We start from the raw sequence: 26,169 nt of genomic DNA, 5'->3' as shown, positions 1-26,169 counted from the left end.
TCCAAAATAACTAGTCTTTTGACAGTCTATTGCACAACTGAAGGAATATCTGTTTGACAGCCTAGCACCCCTCAGTGGGTAGCTGCAGAAAAATGGTTGGCAAGAAGTCCATTGAGAAGAGAACCTGCAAGGGGAGAGAGGAGAGAAAGAAAACCCCATGTCACACTGCTCCCACAATCGTTCTTTTACAACATACAAATATACTGCCTATATGTCAGCAAAGCGCTATCTTCTCAGTAGAAAACCTAAAAGTGGCAAAAGCAGTCAAATGGCAAATCTGGATTTGTACTCTGGACTTTGAGTTCCTTGCCTTTATCATGAATTATCTATAAACAAACAATGGCGTTCTTAGATGCTTAGAATAAAAACAAAAATACTGTGCTAATACGAATATCATTTAAAGTAAAACATTTTTGGTAACTTAATACCACAAAATATTCATAAAGTATTTCTTTATGAGTTCCCCTATACCAGTTCTTTACTGTAAGTTGTATTTTCAGAATTGCTGGGTGGAGTGCAATGTGATTATTATAAATTATATGATTATATTAAACAAGTATTGTAATCACATTCAAAGCTGAAGAACATCTTTAAAAGACTGTTTATTTTATATTTGATTTGTTTTTCCCTTTAAAACTTTGCATTAACTTGAGCAATCATTTTTAGTGTGTTTTGGCAAATTCTCGAGCAATTCTTCGAGTAAGTCCCAAAAAAATGATTTGCAATTATGGAAAAAAATACTTTTTTGAATGATGAAACAAGTTATTACACTAAAGTAAGACTATAACATTTGTCCCCATTTTGGTACAACAGGATATGATTTAAAAAATCATCTTTTCCACATGATACAGTGACAGACCAGAAAAGTTTTGACACAAAGAGGACATAGTATAATCCCTTCCAACACAGTATGCATATTTATATAACACATTTATTTTATATTCCTTTTATTTTTTCCTCCTTCCTCTGGATGGGGACATAAAACTCACCACTGCAGACATCATACTTTGTGGAACTGCTTGGATTTCTTACTGTAATATGCTGACTTTAAAACTCAGTCTCCTCCTCCTGCAAAAGACACCATAAAAACAAGTATATTCTAACACAAATGATCTGCAATATTTATCAGTAGCAAAAACAGTTCCAGGGGAAGGAAAATACAGGTTCTGGGGTTTCTGCTAGCAGAAACCTCTGTCAAATGTTCATTCCAATAGTTTTACTGACGTTCACTTTGGATGACCACATAACTCACTCACTAATAGCTCTTTTGTTTGCAAAGCAAATATAACAGTCATTCAAAATAGACAGACATAAAAAATTTAAAATTTCCTGGAAGCATCAGCTCTTACTTTAAATTCAAGACCATGTTACCATTATGTACAAGCTTAAGACTCAGATGAATACTGTGGAAGTTAAAGGTACTCAATACCTTGCAGGATAAGACTGTATAATACCACAACACAACATTTGCATTTTTCTTTAATTCATATCATATTTTCTATAAAAGCCAAAGCCAAGAATTTGTTTTAAAAGGAAAATTTGGTTCTCAGGACAAAGTCAGTGAATAAATACTATGCATTTCCTGTAACATCAATACATCAAAATTCTTCTGCTTCCTTGGCTCAACCCAAGCCCCAAATAAAATCCAATGATTTTGTGACAAGTCCTGTTACTCAGAAGGTCTCGAATGAGTGCTGCAAATATCCACAATGCAGTGCTGACACATGCTTACTACAGTGAATAGTGCCACTACACTATTGACGGGCAAAACTCATCTCAAAGAATACTGTACAGACTGCTCTCAATATTTTCACGACTATTACTCTGGAGCTTGTGTTTTGAGAAACTGCTGGAGACTGAAATAGCTGTGTAAAAAGAATTGTTTTTATTCTCAATTTATTTTGTTACACCGGAAGAATGAAAAAGAAGGACTGAGTGAGAACTAGTATCAGGAAATTAGGGCATTATAGTGGCAAAAACCCTATAAATAATTTACTATTATCCAGTTCTGACCTCAAATCACATGTTCAGATAGAAAGCGGGAAAGGAAAAAAAGCAACAAATAAATGCTCTTGCAGCTGGTGGTAGTCAACTTAACACTAGCAGTTACATCAGCTGATATGACCTACTCACAAAGAAAATGTGAAAAGGGCATCCAAATGCAGCAGAAACAATCTGGTAACCATCAGCTTACATGCTGTATAAGCAGAGTTGTTTACCATGGGTTTTCTCTCTCTATTTGTTGCAGAGAGAATAAAGATTGTTTATGCCACTGGACTGTGGAAATTCCAGCCATGCAGCAAAATATCGTGGCAGGAAAGACATCCAATATAACATACGTAAAATGCTGCAAGTAGAGTTACCTCTGAACTTGAGCAGAAGGCCATTCAACAGGTGTAACCACTGATCTTGCCACTGTACAGCTCTCCAATCATGAAGTCATCTTTATCATCAGCGTGGCTACCAAAAGCAGATAGATCTGCATAATGCAGATTGCCACTGGAAAAAAATGACACTTAAGCCAATATTTACACAAAGCAGAAAGAGAGCATTGTGTATATTGCTAGGTTTATTTACAGGCAGAAATCTGGAAACAGTTCAACATGTGGCCTCAAAAAAAGAGCACATATCACATATTATCATTACTCATGTTAATGGTGTAGTTACAATGGGGAGAAACACCATATTAAATTGGTTGGAAAGAAATTTGGAGTACAGAAATGGGCATTTCTTAAAATAATCAGTGTGTATGAGGTCAGCAGAGTTATTCTAGATTTGGGTAATAAAAAAACGAGATCAAAATGTACTAGCATTTGTTTTCCTGGAATTGGAAGGAGGGAAAGGAGGTGACTTTAAAATTCTGATTATAACTAATAAAATATTGAAAGATATGGCAAAGACCAAACAGTGTCATTTATATAGTGGCTGTGACAGGATTGGCAGAGAGAACAGTCCGTTCCTTAACTCTCAAGTTCAGTGGAAACCCACCTGACTGGGCTACGATGGGGAGAGGAATCTGAATGCCAGAGGAGCTCATTGGAGACCATGTCAGTAAGTGCAATATTCACATTTAAACCATTTAACGTTTGCGAGAGGCCATTATGATTACATTATTTAACTCCGGGCAGAGGAAGGTTATTGCGTTTCACACAGCACATCATTCTTCAATTCCACAAGCTCTTCTGGTTGAAATCGAAGCATTTTAGCCCTTTGAAACATCTTCCAAAAGCGAGCACTTGGGTAAAAAGACCAACAGCTGTTAGCAACTACCATCAAATCTATGTTTATGCTGGTTCTCTAAGCACCTGAGCCCAGGCAGTCATAGGTATTTAAGAACATAGCTCCCATCATAGTCAACAGCAGGTAGCTGCAAAGTAACTTTGAAAATCTTAGCCTATATGCAGGTCTGCAAAATCTGGATCAGCACCACAGGGATCATTTCTAAACTGATGCAAGTACCTTTAGCTTGTTTCAATACAGACTGATTCCTAACTTCACATTGCAAAGCTAAGCTTTATAGTTGTATCTCCCAAACTCCGTGTTTGGCATGGTCATGAAGCTTATGTTATGTAAGCGTGACTACCATGTAGCAGCACTACCTCATGGATGATACCCCAAATAAAAAGAAAAATATGACAAATACTTAAATGACGGCTCTGTGGCTTCAACTTAGGTCTTGTATTAAAATAAAATTTGAAAAATGATTGCAAATATAACTCCATAAACAGTCTCTAGAAATTGCGTAGTGGGAACTCACACCACATTACCTTGCATTTTAAGAGTAGTTTATCACACATGTAGAAAACACTAATTGGTATTCAGCACTTTCATTTTACTAATTAGCAGTCAGTGTCCTATCATCTAAAACTCTGATGTGCTTAAGGGGAAACTCAGAGCTGATCTCCTCTAGTCACTTTAAGACTGCTCAAGGAGCTTGCAACTGGAAGGGAATACCTGCTGATGTTTCATGTGTTTGTAGGTTGTGATCTTGACAAGCTTGTAAACATGTCTCAGGTTGACTATAATTTATACCGCTATAATACCAATATAAAGTATTTAAAGTAACCATTAAATTTTCCTCCAATTTCCAAGAGGCATTTTTGGTGCCAAAAAGCAGTGGAAATTCTAAAGAAATATTAGTAGAATACATTTTTCACTAAAACCCATGTTTTTTGTGGAAAAAGAAATTTGCATATTGCATATTCTTGCCTTGCTATTGTATGCCAGAATTACATAGGGATCATGGAAAAAACTAGTATTTCAAGCACAATAAACATTCATTTCTGTATTACATTTTTATGCTTACAATAAAATTCATTAATCTAATACTGTCTCTACAATTTTAAACAATAAAAAATCCTGAGTCAAGCACTAAAAACAATCCCGAACTGTTTTTTGAGACTCTTTAAAGTTATATTTGTATCGTTTTATATTTTCCTTCTAATTTTTGAACCTCCATGGCACATATTTTCAAAAGTTTCTTTTGCAGCCATCAGAGGAGGTATGCAAATGTTTCAAAATAAAAATTGAGATGCTCTCCTATTCCAATGCCTCAAGGAAATAATGCTTTAATAAATACATCAAACATCCGGATACTCATTATGACAGCATAAGTTCATTACTCAGGTCATAAAATCCCTCCAATATGTCTCCACATAACGCTAATGTCTTGCTTAGATTAATAAATACAAGAAGATCTGGCCACTTTTTTTTTTTTTCCTTTGTGCATATCCAGCTATTACAATTCATACCGTGCATAGACATTAGTAATAGCTTAGTTCTGCAGGGTGTCTTCTAGAGTCTTCTCAAGGCAAAATGTCTTTTAAGGTTAGTATCACTGAGACAGTAAGAGTTAGTCTAACAGGTATGCCAAGGAGTGCACATATCTGAGAGCAAGATGCCGTTAGCTCTTCCTCATTTAATGAGAGAAAATTTTAAGAACATATTAAGTAAAACTGTTTTTAAAACAACTGAAATAATAATATCAGTATAGGAAGAAACAAAAATGGAACAGTGAAAAGGGGTAAGCATTTCTGTGAATTTGAAATGCATACAGAACATCCTAACAGAGTGGCTGCGGATGGTCCAATTACGTGCTTAATCCACTAAATGGGAAAGCTGATGACACGCTATTTTTATCCATATTTATATATGGATATATATATCTTACAATTCCAAATAGCTAGGATTAATCTCATATTTAATACACATATTCATATTAATTCCCTAGATTTCAGGACTGTGGGCCTAGCTTTTAAGGACTGGATGAAAAAACCAAAATTCTTCTCTGTTGTTTCCAGAAAAGCTATAACATTCATTTAGTGATGTGAATTTGGGGTTCCATCAGCAAGTGCTTGTTGTATTTCCAAGGCAGGGCTTGCTGCATTTCTCACCACAGAGAACAGAAAAGACCTAAAATCACAGCAGAAGCTTTAGGGAAGTATGGATTTCATTGCACCTTCCCGGGCTCATTAGTTCAGCTAACAGCTTCTACTTGTTAAGAGGCTCTGTGGGTAACGGCAGCAGCAGCAGCACTCAATGATGCTAAAATAGAGGTTCCTGCAGAGACCATGGTTCAGGCTGTATCTTGGGCTGACGATGACACTGTAAACTCTGATTAGGGAGTTTCTGGGTTGTTTTCACTTTCTTCATTTTTTATTATGGTTTTGTTCTCACATTCAAGCCAACTTTGTGCGTCTCAGACTTGTCTTTTGTACCTCAGAAAAAGAAATTCAAGAAAAAACAGTCACATGCTGCTTTCACTTATATCCCTTTAACCCCCATTAAAATAGGGTCATATAGATGTGAGGGTAAAAAGATGCCCTTTGTGTTAGCTTCCCTCTGTGAAAGATTTTTCGCTTGCTTCTAAATTTAGTCATATTGAGTAATAATAGAAACTGAAATCTAGCCTCTTGGAGCATGGTGGCTTAAACATTTGAAAGGCTTTTTGCTGGAGGGTGCTGTTAGTTCATCTGTGTCATTTTTTTCTCCCTATTCAGTATATGTTCCTTGCCTTGCTGCATAATGAATCTGAAACATATTTTTTATGAAAATTTTTATGCAGCCTACCTACAAAACCTACAGGTTCAATAATGAAAGCAACAATATATCTATAGTTGAATATACATATCCTCACCCCTGCTCTTCTGCTGAACCATGATATCTGCTTTGTTTAATGGGAGAGCCTTTACAAGGACCTAATATTGTATAAGTTTAAGCTGTGGGGGGGAAGATTTCAGGTGCCAGCAGGGTCACCTACACACTTTATAGAAGAAATTATCCTTATAGAGTTGAAAAGTCTCAGAAGAAAATCACCAGATTTTCTGTGTGAGGTAAAATGCCTAGTCGTGAGCTAGACATATAGATGGGTTTCTGCACACATTTTATACATAAATGGATCACTTATCTTGATATACTCAGATTGATCAGTGTTTCTACAACTAGATCAGCTGTCCACTTGAGGCTACCTCTTCTCTCATGGTACAAGGAGAGAAAATTTTTACCATCTCCAGGCCAGTGCTTAGGGAATTTGTTTCTGTTATAGTGGTCCCTGTCCTTTCTGTGTGTATGTGTCAGAGAGAGAGAGTGAGAGAAAGCATGTTTTCATCTTCCCTGAGCTCTTCATAAAAGCTCAACTAGGAATTGCAAAGAGGAAAGAATATCACTCATAAAATAAAACTATTTATGCATACTTCCTCCAAGTTTATGGCAGAAGCTGGAAAGAATAAATTTTGGATGCTCCTACTCATGGAGGGAGACATGATGTACTTTAATGAGAACAAATAAAAAAATCATGTAAAAACAACAACAGTGGACAAACCCGTTTCTTTTACCATATGGTATTTTCTTAACAACTACAAGAACCATTACTGCTACAGGCTGAACTACACAAGCAAAACTTGTCACTTTGCTGCCCTTCACTATTTGGCTATTGCTTTTTCTTGTGCCTGGGAGAAAACAGTTGATCCAATAGTCAGACTGCTAGGGCAAGTCTTTCAAGAAAACGATTGAGTTTCCTTCAATGCCAATGGGACTTTGAGCAAATCATTTAGACCAAGCGAAGTTAGGAGCTTAGACATTTCTGAACAACTCATTACACATCATTATATCATTGAGACCCTAACTACAAACAAAAATACTTCTATGCTACAGTTTCCAGTTTGTAATGTGAACATAAAGATACTTCCTACCTCGTTCATACATATATTTTTGAATTTAATATATTAAAGATGCAAATTGTGGTGCAAGTCCTTATATTAGTTTCATGGAGCAAAGCTGAGATAATGTTGACATCATCATTTAATTTGACATCGATGTGTAAATCTCACAGAGCAGGTAACAAAAAGTATAACATTGACGACTTAAAAGCCTATACACCCTTAAGAAGTAGAAAGCAATCTTTACATTTTTTATGTTTACAATGTTTCTTATCGTCATAATATCTCAAAATATTAGATATTCAAAAGCAGAAATAAGACTAATAACCTTCCTTTTTTTTTCTCTCTCTTACTCTACGCTTACCTAATACACCAAGGAAAATAGGTTGTTTGGTCTGTATGCTTTGGCTTGTTTGTGTCAGTGGATGTGTTATGTGAAAAGAAAGACTTCAAGTCAACATTTGAGAGTTTCTTATGTTATTTTCAGAATGCAAATGTACATGTCTCATCTCTCACTGGAGTGAATTTCACGATAATGGTCTACCTTTCTGAGATATTTGTCACTCCCCTTCATGAGCTTTCCTCATGTTTGGCAGTTTCAATTTGAAAGTTACAAATTTCTCCCAGAAAAATCTCCATGGAGAATTTAAATATCAGGATAAAGATCTTGACTCATCCTGTATTTTCAATATGGAGGGAGTATATAGAGCAGAGCAATGTAATTTTTTTTTCTTTTTGAGACTAGACGGATTTCTATCCTCAAAACTATTTAGAGTATTTTCAGAGTGTGAAACTTCATTCCTAGGTCTAAAGAACTGATCCAATTAGTTCTCAAGGTCAGGAAAGCATGTGTCAGTGTGCCAGCAAAGATAGGAGACATCCTTTCTGTTATTTATTTGTTATTTTCTATTATCTTACTGCCTGTATTGTTTAGGGGTTTTTCATGATTGATTAGTTGTTTTGATTTTGTTTTTCTACAGGTACTAAGGCAGTGCAGTAGCACTCTGATATTCAAAAAGAATCCAGCATCAAAGAGTGTTTTAACAAGACAGTGGTAAGGTTACTTCATGGTGGGAGAGAGTATATTACAAAACAAGTTTTCCTTTTATATTTTAAGCGGTCAGCATTAACTGGGTTGACTTAATACACAAAATATGTACACATAGTATATAAGGGCAGATACGAACTAATGAACTGTATGCTCCAAAATGCTGGGATACGAGCCACCCTTCTCCCAAAATCTCATCATAAAAACGTGTCCCTGGGCCCAACTGAAAACTGCCCTCTCTTTTATTAGCTTAGCATCAGTTGCTAAGTACACCTCCACATGCCAACCACAAGGCATGTGATCCTGCAAGTATATTATTAAACCTCAGACAGTAAATCCTGATAGGAAAAAAAAAAAGGACTATTTTAAGGATGTCATAATGCTCTTGGAGTGGAGCTGGATCCCACCTTCTAAATTCAAAGACCGGATAGAGGAAGTTTGTGCTTCTTTCCTCAACAGATCATGTATATATAACTTTCATTTCTTTATGAACGTATTCAACCCTATCTGAGAAGAACCTTTGACACTTAATTCTGCATGGTCATGTTTCATTTGAATATAAAGAAAATATGAACAAAGTTTTGTTGTAACTAGTTTTCTACTAATGGGAGTTTTATAACTTCCCAGTTGCAAAATATTTCTTCACCAATATAGCGGTTAATTAAACAACAGTCTATTACCACTAACTTAAATGTGTGAAAAAGAAGCCTAGAAAACAGGGAATTCTGGCTTCTAGGAATCTTTTGCCACTACTTGTTCTTTAGGAAAAAATTAGTTGCTAAGCTGCATGTGTCTATGAAATACAGCTATCATGTTTGCTTAATAAACACAGGAATATGTAGCTTCACTCTGACAGGCAGGTGGTCAATAGGTTAACAGTGCCCACATCTACTTACATCACACTTCTCACAGTTTTTTAGTTTACGCAAGTTTTACATTCACACAGTATCATTTACAAAATGAAATAATCAGGTAGTAGGCTTGCAGTTTAGCTGTTACAGTATCTGATCCAAATCTGCCAATTTTTACTTCGTAAGGAGGAGGCCTGTGGCTAGTGGCATCCGCCAGGGCTCAGGACTGGGTCCCATCCTGTTCAACTTTTTCATCAATCACCTAGATGAGGGGACAGAGTGCCTCTTCAGCAAGTTTGCTGATGATACCGAGCTGGGAGGAGCGGCTGATACACCTGAGGGCTGTGCTGCCATTCAGAGAGACCTGGACAGGCTGGAGAGCTGGGTGGAGAGGAACCTCATGAGGTTCAACAAGGGCAAGTGCAGAGTCCTGCACCTAGGGAGAAACAACCCTAGGCAGCAGTACAAGCTGGGGGCTGACCTTCTGGAGAGCAGCTCTGCAGGGAAGGACCTGGGAGTGCTGGTGGATGACAAGTTGACCACGAGCCAGCAATGTGCCCTTGTGGCCAAGAAAGCTAAATGTCTCCTGGGGTGCATTAGGAAGAGTGTTGCCAGCAGGTTGAGGGAAGTAATCCTCTCCTGCTCAGCCCTGGGGAGGCCTCATCTCGAGTACCGTGTCCAGTTCTGGGCTCCGCAGTACGAGAGACATGGAGCTACTGGAGAGAGTCCAGCAGAGGGCTACAAAGATGATAAGGGGGCTGGAGCACTTGCCCTATGAGGAAAGGCTGCGAGAGCTGGGCCTCTTCAGCCTAGGGAAGAGGAGACTGAGGGGGGATCTTATCAATGCATACAAATACCTGAAGGGAGGGTGTCAAGGGGACGAGGACAAGCTCTTTTCAGCTGTCCCATGCGACAGGACAAGAGGCAATGGGCAGAAATTGAACCACAGGAAGTTCCACCTGAACGTGAGGGGGAATTTCTTCCCTGTGAGAGTGACGGAGCACTGGACCAGGTTGCCCAGAGAGGCTGTAGAGTCTCCTTCTCTGGAGATCTTCAAGGTCCACCTGAATGCAACCTTGTCTACCATGCTCTAGGTGACCCTGCTGAGCAGGGAGGTTGGACTAAATGATCTCCAGAGCTCCCTTCCAACCTTACTGATTCTATGATTCTACGATAAAACCTTCACCTACCTCAAGAAACAGAACAGATTGAATTTGCTCTATAAATCCCAAGTGTTACAACTATCTTGAGACTGACACTGTTTTAAGAATTTATTTACAGTGAGTTATAGTTCTTAAATAAAACTTCCCTTTCAGTGTCAGAAGTTTGCAAGCAAACAATAATTTCACAATCCCATCTCTGCTTTTGTAGAATCATAAGAGAATAGCCAAATTCTGCCAGAGTATTCATACCACTCTGTAGACCTTCCATCTCTATTTATATGGTTGGTGGACCAACCAATCCTGGGTTTCAATATGGAACATCACTTGGATTTATTATCTTGATATTTGTTAAAGATCACAGATATTTGTTATTGCTGGATAAAACTGCAAAAAAAAGGAAAAATTATAGAACAAAAGCCATTCAACCTTTGTCTTATAGGAAAAGCAGCATATCAAATTACAACATTTGAAACTCTCACTAAGGGAACACTTTCCTCCACTGAATTAGGAATCTCCCAATATAGTCAGCCACAGATGTCACGTGCACTGTGACAACAAAGGGATAAGGAGACATGGTACAAGCGATCAGAAAGGGACTTGCCCTTATAGACCTCGGATGAAAGTGTGCCAAACACCACAAGAAGCCTGCTATACTTACATAGTATGACCTATCCAGTATTTAGTGAACAGGAACTGTCACTCTTCTCTGAGGATTTCCCTGTGGGTTTCTTTCAGAAGGGAAATTGATCTCCCCTATTGTATAGGAAATCCCAAACAGCAGAGATCCTCTGTAACTTGAAGGGAAAAAAAACCCCACAAATATGATTTTTTTTTTCAGTTAGAAACAGCTTTTAAGAATGAAGACAATGAGCTCCCGGAACAAGATATGAAGGGAAGCATTGATTTTCATTTGTTGATGTCTCCAGAGGAAAACTAGGTATTTTTCTTCACAGGGAGTTTTAGTCCAATTGATGGGTTAAATAAACAAATGATTGGTCTAAGCCATCTTCCCTTTGAGTGCTAAATTTCATTCATCTTGTGTGGGGTAATACGTGAGAAAAAAAATCGTATTTCAGTAAAGTCAGCTGCATGAATATTATGGAGAAAGCAGTGAGCAGGATGAGACTGGTACCTTCCTCAGTTAAAACACCAGCAATCACTCAGGCACCAGGATCTCCTGACCTGTGCAGATGTGAGTGGATGTATTAGGTTCACAACGGCTTTGAGGTGGAAGAGAAGAAGAACACAGATGGGGCCAAGTGCTAAACAGATTGATACTTTTAATGGCATGGAGAACATGGACAGATTTACAAAGCTGATGGTACTCCAATATGAAGCCAAGAAATGCATTTTTAATCCAAGCATAGACGAGAAATCTGAAGTGATTCCTGCCGACAGTAATTGTCCAAATCTAATTTCATCAGAGATGAAAATAAGCAGCATCCATAACATTTCAAAACAGTTATCTTCAAAAACACGTATATATCAAGGCTTTTTAAGAAGAAGTTGACCAGTATAAGTCAATATTTAATAATGACACCTACTTAAGATGAAAGTCTTTCCTAGGAATATCCATATGTATTGCTCCAGTACTAACAAGTATGTCAGCACACTTTATAACAATGCGATAGGATACAATTAATAGTTCAGTAGCTGTACAGTGAGTGGCAGATTTTAATGAAAAGCTATCTGTCCTTTAATTTCATCTTTGTTCTACCTCTATCTTTGTTAACATCTCTTCACTCGAGGAAATGTAAGTAAGTATTGCATATGCACGCATAGAGACATATGTCTCTAGAAGGATAATTATATAAAAGGCACTTAGAAAGAACAGAAATTTGTCATGTCAGCAAATAAATATATAAACAATTCAAAAAAATTAAAACTAAGTTGTGGGTATAGTTAAAGAGCAAATTAACGGACTTAAAAAAAACAAAACTAGAAGTATAAAGGCTGGCAGTTATAAAGAGAACCTGAATCAGAATACTAGTTTTGTGAAATTGTTTATTTCTTCAAAACAAGTATGTATTAACAGCTTACAGGAAAGCAAGACCAAGTACTTAACACTAAAAAGGGACAGTTCTGTTCAAGTGTCTCAGTATGTGAAACATCTGAGCTCTGGGTGGTAAGAAATGGGCCTTAACTAATCAATATTCTAATATTTAAGATGTCCTGCTGTGCATGCTGCTGACTGGAGATCTAGATTATAACTTGTGCCACATAACAGTAGCTTTATAGATGTATAAGCTTGGTGGCATTATTTTAAAGATAAGTCATTACGTTTGTTTTAATTTTACTCAGGTTATGCATTTAAACTATTTATCCTTTCTTTGGCACTTTTTAGTCTCTGAAAGGTTGAAACACTCCTACCAAGCTCTAGGAAATTTAAGGTTTAAAGCTTATTTTCCTACTTAGTTTTTTTTTTTTCTTCTACGACTTTATTATTTGCTGAGGAACGTGGGGCATGGTAAGTTGATAGAATGTCCTGGCATTTGAAGTAGTAGATTAGCAAATGTTTAAACTGTCAAACTTGACCACTATTCTTCATAAATAAAGTTTCTCAGAGTGTTTAAAAGGAGTGTTTGGAGCCCTCCCTTTGGCTTGTGTTTATGTCTTGAAAGATCAGTCCCTCAGCACTGAACTGTATTTAGCACTTCTGCTGTAAACCATATGCTCAGGCTTACCAAAGTGGGGAGGCTACTGCTCAGCAGTCCACTGTGAGAAAGAGAGTGCTTCAGTGGTAGGGAACTCCCAGTGAAAGTAGGCCAAAATATTTTGCTTTTAGTAGGCTCTATGGACATTTATCCCCGGGCCTCACTTGGAGTAGCTTCTGTGCTATAAATTCACACTCCACCATTCTGCACACTAACTTTTTCATGTACATAAGACCTTTCCAATTCACTAAAAGTGAGAAATGCACTGTTTTCAACCAGATGTATAGTGGCATGTGTATGGATTTGTTTATCCAATAAATACAACTCCTGTAGCTGAAAAGGTGGTTCATCCAGTGCAAGGAGGGGAGGCAGCCTGGGTGGGGAATGAAGAAACTCAAAGGAAAGATTCCATGGCAATGAGCATACTGTGAAAACCAAAATGAAGGAGGAAAAACAAAATCAAACAGTAAAAGGGATGAAAGAAGTCCAGTTAGGATGTGAAGAGAACAATTATTTCCAAAATGCCTGTTTGAAGAAGTCATTCCTCACATAAAAGACATTTAATAATAGGGCTTAACAGAGAATTTGCAACCTTATCCCAAAGCACAAAGAAGGAATTATTACTTTTCTTTGTGTCACAGATTTTTATGTAGTAAAAATTACTATCATCACAAAAAAAATACTTCCTAGTTGACATAATACGTTTTGGAAACTCATGATGGTGAGATTCTGTCTTTCATGCCTACATATTTGTGTATAATGAAAAAAAAAAAATCATCAGTAAGTATTTCAGGTGATTCAGGACATTGATTTTTGGACACTTTCCCCATCTCCAATTATTTAATAAATGCCTAACTGGGTAAACTCTTTTTAGTGTATTCTTTTCCCGAGCCACATAGAAAACTGGAGAGAGAGCAAGTTTTTCTTAGATGCAATCTGAAAATATGTTGCCTGGTTGCTGTTAAGTGACTGGATAATATTTTTAATATCTTTATAGAAGGAACTAGAGTTAAAAGCAATACCAATGTCTAGCCTACATATCTGCAAAACTGTAAATCCTTTCAAAATCAGTAGGGTTTCCCGCATGTAAAGATTGCATAACAACACGTAATGCCTGTACTTGCTCCTTGTTGAGTGTTCAGTGTCTGTGACCAGGATTTTCTCTTGAATGTAATCACTTTTGCAGGAGAATCAGTTTCAAGCGATCCTAAAGACACTTGAGCTGGTACTCTGCAGCACTCTGCTCTGCTAGGAGGCTCTCCACGCCACAACAACAGTACACACGAGCTCTCTCCACAAAGCATCTGAGCTCTTGGAGTGTGTGTAATTGAGGAACAGTGTCATATCCGAAACATGGCTACGAATTATTATAATAACCCATATCATATAAATTATTCTCAGGTTCTTTTAACTTTTCTGGGATCAAATGAGCACACTGTTGCTTAGAGCTAAATTTTAAATGGTATTTAGATGCTATAAGATTCAAGTAGGTGCTTAGTGAGACTAATGAATGTGCCAAAGTATCTGAAGTCCATTAGTCTCTTGCTTTTCATCTATAAACCTATGCACTTTTGTATATTTACTCTATATAGCTATTTGTGTGAGAGGGTATAGTGGATGTATATATATATTATGACACATGTACATATCCTTTGAAGATATACTGTTTACTTCTCAGCTGCAGCTGAAAACCTAAGCCCTTTCTGGTTCTCAGACAAGTAAAATGCTGAGTAACTAAGAAAACTAAACATTGCCCATTATGTTCAGCTGGGCAGTTGAAAAGTTAACAAGCTAAGAAACACCTGTCAATAGGGAGCTGTGGAATGTGTTTGTTTAAGCTGACAGTTATAACTGGCATTTCTGAAATTAATGCTGGAGGCTACCACCTTGCTGAAATGTGATGTCACGTGTGACAGGAACTGCAGGACATAAGGCAGAGGGGACTATTAACCTGCCACTTTACCAGTACTGACAAATACCAATTTAAGGGACAGAAGGAAAATATTAATATTGAATATTCATAAAGGATTTGTTTTCTTAAATATTTCTTCTTTTGGGTATCATTCCAGTACTAAAATACAGTTTAAGACTCCTTCCAGTTGGTCATCAAAAAAATGAAAAATGCCAAACCTCATTGTTAAGTCTCTGAGCCACCTAGTCCCTTGGGATAAGAAGAGATTAAATATAAGCAGTACATGAAAAAGAATACTATACAATTTTATCTGAACTTCAGAACCCAGCATCTCTCTATTTTGCAACTTCAGATTAGTACATGCAGCATTTTATTCAGTTACAAATTGCTTTTCCACATTGTTTAAACAACAAGGGGAGCAGATCTACATTATTCCCTTAAGTTCCAAGCCAAGTCAACTTCAGCTTTCTTGCTCATTTTGTATATATGTTCTACATTTCTGCAAGCACTGCACAATGTATTCCTGGGCCTTTGATTATATTACATTTCATTTGTCATACAGACTGCTAGGCCAGTCAAGAACAATTACACAAGATGGGGCAGTAACACTTGGTGCAATGTATCTTTGAATGTAACAGTTGCATTGTCAATAACAGAGAGTATCTGCCCTATACACAACACTTGATATTCATCCAGGCTTTCGTACTTAGGTAAGTCTATTAGAATTATCATGTTTCAAGGAAGGAAGACCACTGTAGCAATTAATCAAGTTTCCATAAGTAAGGTAACCTTGATTTAAGCAAATTACCCCTAAAGCTCTAAAGAATCAATCGTTTAGATAAAACTAAGTCAGTAACTCTGTGATCTGTAGCTGGAGTCTTAGAATTGATTTATGGAATAATTTCCATATATGAGTCTTTACCCAACATCTTTAAAGTTCAAATCTACTTACCAACCCAGGCAATGATTCTACCTAGGAGCACACTGACCTTCCGTGTGTAAGGAGCTCTCAGGGCCAAGGCTGCAGTCAGAGTAACCCACGGTCACAGTGCCACTGACTATGATGTGCTTCAGCGCAGTACAGGTTCCACCTGCTCAGCAGTTTATTGGAAGACCACTGTCTACATGCCTGATCTCAAGGCTGGGGAAGTCAATGGCAAATTTCTGATGGATTTCAATGGGAATAAAATCAGGTAATTGAAAAACATCCTGTGGGTCGTATTAGCAAAAGCATTGTCCATTGCTGGAGCCTCTTATGCATGCAGGAGAGACAGAAATGTTTATGAGTTGCCAACCTTTCATTAAAATATGAGTGAAATATGAGTGAAGTTATATCATTAACAACATGGAACGAGATAAATAAGAGAAGAACTGTTTTCATCGATTGGGGTCTATTCAATTGGTTATATTCTAAAAAGTAATAAAAAACAGTAACAGGAGAAAAAAACACTATCTGTTCAAACCTTTTTACAAGGAACAGCATAAAAATATTTGCACAAAAATTGAGGAAATCCTGCATGAGGACAAAGTGAAAATCTACTTGATGTGAAGAACCTGGAAGTATTTTGGGTCCTTTATGGTTTTATTCCAAAAATGTGCATCTTGGTGGTGGAATACAGAACAACACACAAAAAAATTCCCAAAGAATAAAAGATAATCACTCTTCCTTTACAGAAAAGGTATAACATCAGTATGATTTGCAGAAAAAATTAATACAAGAATTTCTCTCTTCATGCTCTTAAAATATGTGTTTTTTTCCAAAGCCAGACAGCATTGACCAAATTCTCAGCTAATGGACAGTGACCTTTGTGTTGCAATGCTGGCATTATTGCCACATTTTACCTAAAAGGATTCATGTTTGTTATCTATCTATATATTTATTATTATAATATATAATATGTAACATGCAATATGAAGTGTATATATATTATATATTTGTTATCAAGAGATATCACTATTAACACCCACAGAACTTCAAAGAATAATAAGGAAATAGAATTTAATAGTATAACTTGTAGAAAGCAACACGAAATGTGAAGCACTTCCTTTAATTAATAAGAACATTGGTACTGCACACTTCTTTTTTAACCATAAAGATGGTTTATCAAATGCTTTATTGCCTTAGGGCAATCTGGACCTCATCTAAAGTTCATTCAATAAAATAGGAAGTTTCCTATTGATGTCCATGACCATTGTTGTAGGCCATGTATATACTGTATAACATGTATAATGTGACAGTTACTGTGACGAAAATCAGCATGCTGTGGTACAAAACACTGAGGAAAGTACAGCAGTATAGCTACATAATACTCTCCCAAATGGGGCAAAAGCAATAACGAAGCTTACACAAATATGTTCTGATTTAACAACACTCCTGTTTGTGCATGACATAATCAATGATAATTGCACAGAAGACAGGTCACCTTCTTCCAGCCACAGCTGAGATTCATTGTTAAACTCACAGTGAGATGAAGATTGACATAGTTGGATGAAAAATTTCTGAGATAGACACTATCTCTCTGAAGACAGATGTTGAGATAGAAATGTGTTAGCATTAAGAAGCTTAAGTAAAGAAAAGAATATTAAGTTTTCTGGTACATCATCTGCTACATGTTCAATTTCTTCTTCTGCAGCCCTAGATCTCTGCTGCATTTAAGTGCCAAAGTATGTTTTTGCTCAAATAGAACTCAATATTTATCTGTCTGGATTTACCACACAGGCTGCTACACCTATTTGAATGGTTTGCCAGGCAACAGAGCAGATTTAAATGAACACTGTACCTCTGTCACATGCATGAGCTTATTAGAAAGTAACACAGATCAGAACCTCATTAAAAAATGGCACAGCCTGGAGTGAGCCAAACTGTATCTCCCACTAGATAAGCTTGTGGGGGGGGTGTTAAACCAAAGCGAGCTAAATAACAATCTTTTTATAGGAATTAGAAATGATGTACATGCTCCTTAATACCTATAAATGTGAGGTTTGAAATTGCCAGAAGCATACTCAAAAAGCATGAAGTACTCTAGCTACTTATTTGTAGCTGGCCGTAAGGAATTTCAAGACTTGCATTTTGGAACCTCAAGCCCTTCCCACACTCGAAAAGAGGAAAGACGGTTCCTTTCTACTCAAGTCCCTTTTTCCTGGGCCAGATTATATAACAATCCAGACAGTAATTTTCAGTATTGTCTCAAGAAAAAACATTTCCATGATACCAAAGTCTGAGAACAGTTAATGAGATTTTGGTGACATCAACTATAAGCCTAAAATAAAACTCCAAAATTTGATCAAAAATCTTTGCTTAAACTATGTTTGGAATCTAACACCAGTTCCTTATTTTATCATTTGTTTTATGTCTAACTGAAACACTCATGTTGAAAGAACAAAAAGTAGATTTTCCTTTAAATGTCTCTTGAATTCAAGTCTATTAGAAATGACTCTGCTACATTTGGTATTTAATGCTGCACAAAGAATAGAAATAACGTACCGTGTATCTTACCAGTTGATTGATATTTGACCTAGAATCCAAAATGTATCTCAAAGTGCTTTCCAGGCATATTCAAAGATAACAGAATCACAAAATAGCTGGGGTTGGAAGAGACCTTTAAAGATCATCTGGTCCACCCCCCCTGCTCAAAGCAGGGTCACTTAGAGCTAGTTGCCCAGGAATGTGTCCAGTTGGGTCTGTAATAGCTCCAAACATGGAGACATGCTCTCTGGGCAACCTCTTCCAGTAAAAACTCAACCACCCTCACAGTTAAGAAGTATTTTCCTGTGCTCAAGTGGAGTTCTCTGTGTTTCAGTTTGTGCCTTTATGTTTTTGAAGCATACAGGTGCATCAGGACTGAGTAGAGGAGAAGGATCACCTCTCCCGGCCTGCTGGCAATATTCTTCCTAATACACTCTAGAATACCATTGGCCTTCTTTGCCACATTGGCACATTGCTGGTTCATGGTCAGCTTGTTGTCCATTAGGAACCCCAGATCTCTGCATAGCTGCTTCCCAGATGGTTGGCCCTCAGCATGTACCGGTGTGTGGAGTTCCGCCCCAGGTGTAGGACTCTGCATTTGCCTTTGTTGAACTTCATGAGGTTCCTCTCTGCCAATGTCCCCAGCCTGCCAAGGTCCCTCTGAATGGCAGCATAATCATCTGGTGTATCAGCCATTCCTCCTAGTTTTGTTTTTTTTATCATCGGAAAACTTGCTGAGAGAACACTCTGTCCCATGTGCATGTCATTAATGAATACCTTAAACAGTTTGGGGCTCAGTATTGACCCCTGGAGGACATGACTAAGTACTGGCCTTTAGCTGGACTTCATGCCGCTGATCACAACCCTATGAGCCTGGCAGTTCAACCACTTTTCAGTTCACCTCTCTGACCACTTATCTAGCTTGCACTTCATCAGTTTGTCTTTGAGGACGTTACAGGAAACAGTGCCAAAATCATCTAAAATTGAAATAAACAACATCCACTGCTCTCTCCTCATCCACCAGGCCAACCTTGAAGGTTATCCTGTTGGTTAAGTATGATTTCCCCTTCATAAATCCATGCTGACTACTCCCAGTCACCTCTCTGTCCTTCACATGCCAGAAAATGGTTGCCAGGATTAGTTGCTCCATCATCTTTCCAGGGATCAAGGTGAGGATGGCTGGCCTGTAGTCTCCCAGATCCTCCTTCAGCGCCACATTTTCCCTAGCCTTCCTTTCACTGATTATGTATTTGTAGAAGCCCTTAATATCTCTTGCCAGTTTCTACTCTAGGTGGCCTTTAGTTCTCCTAGCCCTATCCCTGCATGCTCAAACTGTGCCTCTCTATTCCTCCTGGATCACCTGCCCCTGCTTCCACCTCTTGAACACCACCTTTGTGTGTCCAAGTTTTGTCAGGAGCCTCCTGTCACCTCTGTTTGATTTATGGTTTCCTGGAATGGACCATTCTTGACCTTGGAGGTTGTGACCCATGAATATCAGTCAGATCTCTTGCACCCTGCTTTCCTCGAGGGCCATATCCCATCACATTCCTCCAAGCTGGCCCTCAACAGGCCAAAGCCAGCTCTCCTGAAGGCCAGGGTTATGATCCTGCCTTTTGCCCTGCTCCTTTCTCACACAATCCTGAACTCCACCATCTCATGCTCACTGCAGCCAAGGCTGCCCCTGACTTCCACATCATCTTCCTTATCTGTAAGGATAAGGTCCAGCAGAGTACCTCTCCTTGTCAGCTCCTCAATCACCTGAGCTAGGATTAATGCATTAAAAAAACCTTCTAGATTACTTGTGACCTGCTGAGCTGTCCCTCCAGCAGATACTAGGGTAGTTAAAGCTCCCAGGAGGACCAGCAGCTGCAAACATGAAGCATCTTCCACTTATCTCAAGAAGGCCTCATCTAATTTTTTTTCCTGGTCAGGTGGTCTATAGCAGACACCCACTACAGTGTCACTCGTGCTGGTCTGCCCACTGATCCTGACCCATCAGCTTTCAGCTAAACCCTCACATGTCTCCAGGCAGAGCTCCAGGCATTCCAGGTGCTCTCTCACATCAATGGCAACTCCTCCTCCTTGCCTTCCTGGACTGTCCTTCCTAAAGACTCTCTATCCATCCATTGTAGCATGTGATAGCTCACTCCTGTGAGCTATTCCACTGTGTCGCATTGATCCCCATGAGATCATAGCCCTGTAACTGCACACAGACACAGACATTCCTCCTTTTTGTTCCCCATGCCGGGTGCTTCAGAAGCACATGTAACGTACATGTGCTTCAGAGAGGCATCCTAGCATGTTATCTTCCTAGAAAGGGCATGAGAACTTTCCCCTTTATGTGGTCCTGTAGGCACTTCCTATTTACATGCATATGATTGAGGTAACTCCCTTTCAGCCCCAGATCCTTTGGTTGCCAGCCCCATCCACTACTTCCTCACTTGACCATTGGTCATTCATAATAAACATAACCCTGAAATAGGATTCAGAAGGATAGATCTCAAAATGACACCTTGTTTTTTCAGAAAATATGAAAAAAAAATTGCAGGCTTAACTACATGAGTATAAAGTGCCCCCACTCTTCTGACTAGTAGGGGTCATCACAATGTCTTACAAGCTTCCTGTATGTATTTTTTTTCAAACATCAAAAATCAAAATAAGAAAATAAGAAAATGACTAGGTGTTGGAAAAGGCAGAAAGTACTTGGTTTTAGTTGAGTTTTGGCCCAAAAGCAGAAATATGCACAATAATAATCTCAGATAGAAGAAAAGCTCATTAACACAACAGTGAAATGGCAAAGTGAAAAAGAGACAGTCAATAAAAAGTGAAAGACTAAAGTAGAATGGAACCAGTCAGGAAAGTTCTCCAAAAGGTGACGCTCAACAATATCACTGACAGTTTAATTCATGACTGATTTTTTTATAACTGAAGTCTGCTGAAGGCAGGCTAAAATGAATAACTGCATTCTGTATAGAGGCAATCTTCTTCAGCATTCATAACCACATAGGATAACATGTACCTGACAATTTAAAAGCAGATAATTTTTTCCCCATATAACAAAATGACTTTTTATATTTTCCTTTTTCTAAGAAGACATAATCCCATACAGGGATCTGGCAAACAGTTTAGTAAAATTCTGATTAGAATTAGATGCATCATTTTTAAAAGCATAATCACAGAATCACAGAATGATTGAGGTTGGAAGGGACCTCTGGAGATCATCTAATCCAACCCCCCTGCTCAAGCAGGGTCACCTGGAATATGTTGTTCAGGATTGTTTGCAGACGGTCATATGAGTACTGATACTCTATTGCTCTTCATGACTGGGAGCAAATGGTGCACAATCTGACTTGATGAAAATAAGACCACTTTTACATATAAATAATAGATTGATGATTTTCATGTGCAGAAATGCACAAAAAATTCATGGGTTACAGGCAAAGATGGACCTAACTCAGTTTCAGGACTAGAAGTAATTCATAATCTATCACGTAACTAGACAATCTGTTACAGATATCAGTAACCCCCACTCCTAAATATTTGTAGTTTATTTGTAATCTCTGGGTCTTTTCTCTGCTGCTTTTTGCTACTAAAGGATCATCTGCTATGAAGTACATTTGAACAGTTTCTTAATCTTTATTTGGAAAAAATTGTATGTTACAGTGGTTAGGCCTCTAATAAAAAGACACGTTTTTTGGAACTCAGATCACATAGTTCTTATTCTGAATAACTCCCCACTTTTAACATCAGTTAGAAGCAAAACTTGACTCATTTGTCTCACTTATTCCATATATGGGGATAATATCAGGATCACACTGATGCTTTTCCCGTGCTAACATAACTAAGGATTTGATTCACTCTCTCAGTTGCATCACTGAGCTATGAGTACCTAACTCTGAGCAATTCATATACTGAGTTCATCTACATATCAGGCCAGAGAAAACTAAAGAGACGCAATATCACAAAGATGAGAATTCAAAAATGCCTAGAGAGGTAAGGGCCTACTTTGGAATAGCTTATAGATACTGTTCACTTGAGCAGAGCATGGGAGTCAGGATACCAGTTTCTCTGTGTACAGAGAGTAGGAATGCCTTCTGCCTAATTATGACCTATTACAGTAATAGAGAGTCTTCCAGTGGGGAGAAAATCTTAATCACCTGGTCTCCAGTGTTAGAAAAAGGCAGTGTGATGCAGCCCAGATGTCCTATAAAAATGATCTGATAGGCATGTGGCAGAAAACCAAAACTGCTGAAGTTTTAAACCTCCCATCTTAACACTTGGGCATCCTAAAAGCTTGAGTGCTATCCTCCTTTGGCCCTGTCATACTTTAGAGTGCTCAAGATCAATTTTAATTTCCTAATTCGTACCAATGGAGTGTTAATCTTCATAATGCCAATCTAAACCTAACATGATTACCTCCATTGCTGCTAAACAGAATGACCAAAAAAATGGACAGTGTTACATGAGAGGCTTCAGCATATTCTTAAGAAATGAGTTTGATTTTCAAACATTATTTTCAGATATAGTTAACACACATTAGAGTTAAAACATATTACTTTAAATTTTACCCCCAAATGACATTTGACATTTTGTTCTACTTGCATGGTATATCTGATGTCTGTCCTTTTTCAGAATGTACACAAATTTCAGGTTTCATACGCTCTTTGACTTGCACAAGGAAGAAAAACTATTTCATTTTCACCCCTTTTATTTAAAAAAAGAAAATGAAATAAAAAACATCTTACCAAGATTTTTAGTGTTCCTTGTGTGCATTCTGTCTAGAAATAAAGTAAAAATACTTTTTTTGCATGAGTTTTTGGCACTTGTTTCTTCAGTTCCAGGGGCTGCTAAGGAAAATTGAGATGAATAAAAATGAATAAAACATGGCAAATTATACTTCGAATTTTCTTAATTTCAGAAGAAGCTCTGTACGACTGATAAAACATTTCTCCTTCCCGCAATCAAACTCGGTACTTTTTTCCTGTTTCTGAATAATGCCCTAAAATTGATTTTTAATTATTTTATAAACAAACAGCTAATACTGGAAAAAAATCTGGAAAAGAATTACAAAATGGAGTTATAGATTTAAGCATAAACCAAAGAGAAGTAACAGTCTAATATATTCAAGTCTCCAATCTTGACCAATAACTTGTCAGCAGATAAATCTGCATTTCATTTATTGTTTGTTAAAATATACTTCTATGAATTACATAAAAAAGAAAACATTAGTTAACATTTCCACCATGCACTGAAATTACATCTGTTAAAAGGTAAAAGGAAACATTAAAACTGTCAGGCTTCTGTAGAAAAGCTTTGATAAAAATCTATGAACTCTATTAAAGTGAAAATCTATATTAATTAAAAGGAAATGCAAGAGAGAGGGCAAAGTTCCAGTATGCCAACAGAAGTGACAAATTATAACAGAATTTTGTGTCACCACATAAGTATCTACTTATATATGTTAATGACTAAATACTAAAAGTATTTGTACTTTGAATAATAAAGTATCAAAGCAGAGAACTGAATCTCTTAGATAACTTTCTTCCCTTCAGAATAGACAACTACAATGACATCTTGTACTTACTTAGAAATCATACAGTTCCATGAAAACCCTCTGAAGTAAATACCATAACGTAAAACAAGATGATTAGATGTACAGTCGATTTTCTTCATGGGCTACAAAATATAACAGATGGGGGCTATCACTAGTGTGAACCTGATAACGTCATTGGCTTTAGTAATGTAATAAGATGTACAGCTCAGTGGAGTTCAGCAGGTATGAACAGAATTGTTGTTATGACGACTTATGACAACTAAGATATAAGTTCTGTAAGAGTTCTCCAGCTTCACTAACATGAGACAACCGTGAGGCAATCAACCTGACAGTCACCAAAAGGCAGGTCAAACATTCTGTACACAGCTCTGTACAGCTGTGACCCAGATGAACATAATCATAAGAGGAGAATCATTTTGTAGCCTGCTCTTTACTCTAACAGGACCTTTGCAGCTCTACTCCAGCTGGAGCTTCAGGCTTTGTCTCCCTTCCAAACTCAAATCTAGGTGTTCCTGTCATCTAAGCTTTAGCCTTCAGCCCAGTACAATAGGAAGAAATTGTGAGGGGAAAAACCTCTTTGCAGCTGGCCCTATCTTCGGCAGTCACTTTGCAGCCTCACTTAAGATGGAGCTGTCACTCTCACAACACTAGAGCTGTTGTGAATCTTAACCTTTGGCAGAGACTAAACCTTAGTCCAAGTTCCCAAGCCCAGCACAAAATGAAAGATTTCTCAGGGGAAAAGCTTTCGCAGCAAAGTCCTTTATTTGGCATCCCTTTGCAGTCCCATTCCCACTAGAGCTTTAGGTTTTGTCTTTCTCCCAACACAGTTTCTAACCTTAACCTGAACTCTGCTCCTTGAGGAGTGCTGAGCCTCAGTCCAAGCTCCTTACCTGTACCCCAGTGGAATAAAACTGCAGGGGAGAATTCTTTCTGCAGTCCACCCTTCCCATCAGTGGCCTCTTCTAACACTCACTATAATTTGGTCTTCCAAAATTAATTCTAAACCTGAACCAAGCCAGTGTGTAGACCTATGGTTAGTGTTAGGATCTGATGAGAGAAATCCCAGAGTTCCAGCAGGAATAGGGCTACAAAGGTGCTGCCAAAGGAAAGGGTAGGCTACAAAAACAGTTCCTAAGTTTTCCTAAAACAAGCTGTCCAGAGACTTGGTTTATCCTCGATAAAGGTTATCTTCAGCAAAGGTAGAGCTACAGCCCTGTAAATAAGCTTTCCGATTCCCATAGGGTAACTGTTATGAACTTTTCTTATTTTCTAATTCTTCCTGCACTGCATCTTAGAATTATTTGAGTTTATTTTGGAGACAACATTTTTTTTATAGAGTACTCCATAAGCTTACCTTGTAGTACTTTGTCATCTACTCATACTGTTAAATGTTAGGCTCACATTTTCCCACAGGCTTAATTTCCATGTCTAGTTACAATATCAAGAGTTGCTTGGATTTTCTTCCTGGAAGAAGAAAACGTAACAACTCATAACAACATGTTCTGATGGAGAGATTTTTGTTTAGCCTAGACCTAGGTATCCTCAACAGTGTGTATTGCTTGTCAGTGTTCAATAACCTAGGAGGACATCATACATGCAGCAAGACAAAGTTTCTGAGGAGGCTTCAGTGCACAAGCTGACGTTCAGTAAAATTTTCTAGCTTTTCCTTACTAGTAAAAATACAGTGAAAGTTCTTCCTGCCAATATGGTTGTAATTTACACCTTTCAGTTGCTATCTGCAGTGAATCAGGTCCCCTAATAAGTAAAGGCAACCAAACCACAGGAAACAAAGCTAACTAAATAGCACACACAAATGTCCTCTAGCTGAAACAGCAGGTTTTCACACAAATTTAGATATACCAAGTACAACTGCAAAATTAGTACCGATTTTCCTTTCCTAACATCAAAAAGTAACGCCAAAAGAAGCACAGTTCTCTGTCTGTTTTCTGGAAAGGAGTATGAGTCACATCAGAAAACATGATAGGTGCAGTTGACAAACATGCAGCAGTATATAGCCAGGAAACAACACCGGTCCAGTCACAATCTAGATAAATTCTACTGGTATACCCTGAAAAACTGAATTCAATGATGGAGAGCTATGCCAGGAAATTCTCACAGATGATCCAGTGTGTAATATATTGTTTGACTGGCTTATGAATTGACAAGTGACTCACAAGGAGAAGTGCCAAATGGATAATTACTTTAGACTTTGTAATATTAACTAAAAAGTAGAAAAAAGTCAGGCCTGACGTAACTCATTCATTCCTTCTATAGCTTGCCATGCAGCGTCCATCAAGTATGATGCCAATTTGTATATTATTTTGCTATAAAGATACATCGATCATAATGTTGCTCTAGAACAAC

The 26,169-nt window shown here is 37.8% G+C and overlaps 1 long non-coding RNA gene across 1 annotated transcript; it reads right to left on the bottom strand.

Moving 5' to 3' along the window:
* LOC134139143 (uncharacterized) lies at window positions 1-23,857 on the bottom strand. Its single transcript, XR_009958082.1, has 4 exons — window positions 23,836-23,857; window positions 22,997-23,098; window positions 990-1,068; window positions 1-124 (listed from the first exon to the last, which is right to left on the bottom strand). It is a non-coding gene; the product is annotated as an uncharacterized LOC134139143 (long non-coding RNA).
* Between the last annotated feature and the right edge of the window lie 2,312 nt (window positions 23,858-26,169).

This window comes from Rhea pennata, chromosome 3 (assembly GCF_028389875.1).
Source record: "Rhea pennata isolate bPtePen1 chromosome 3, bPtePen1.pri, whole genome shotgun sequence".
NCBI classification, from domain to species: Eukaryota; Metazoa; Chordata; class Aves; order Rheiformes; family Rheidae; genus Rhea; species Rhea pennata.
The sequence above is the reverse complement of the archived record's forward strand: the minus strand, read 5'-3'. Positions and strand labels throughout refer to the sequence as shown.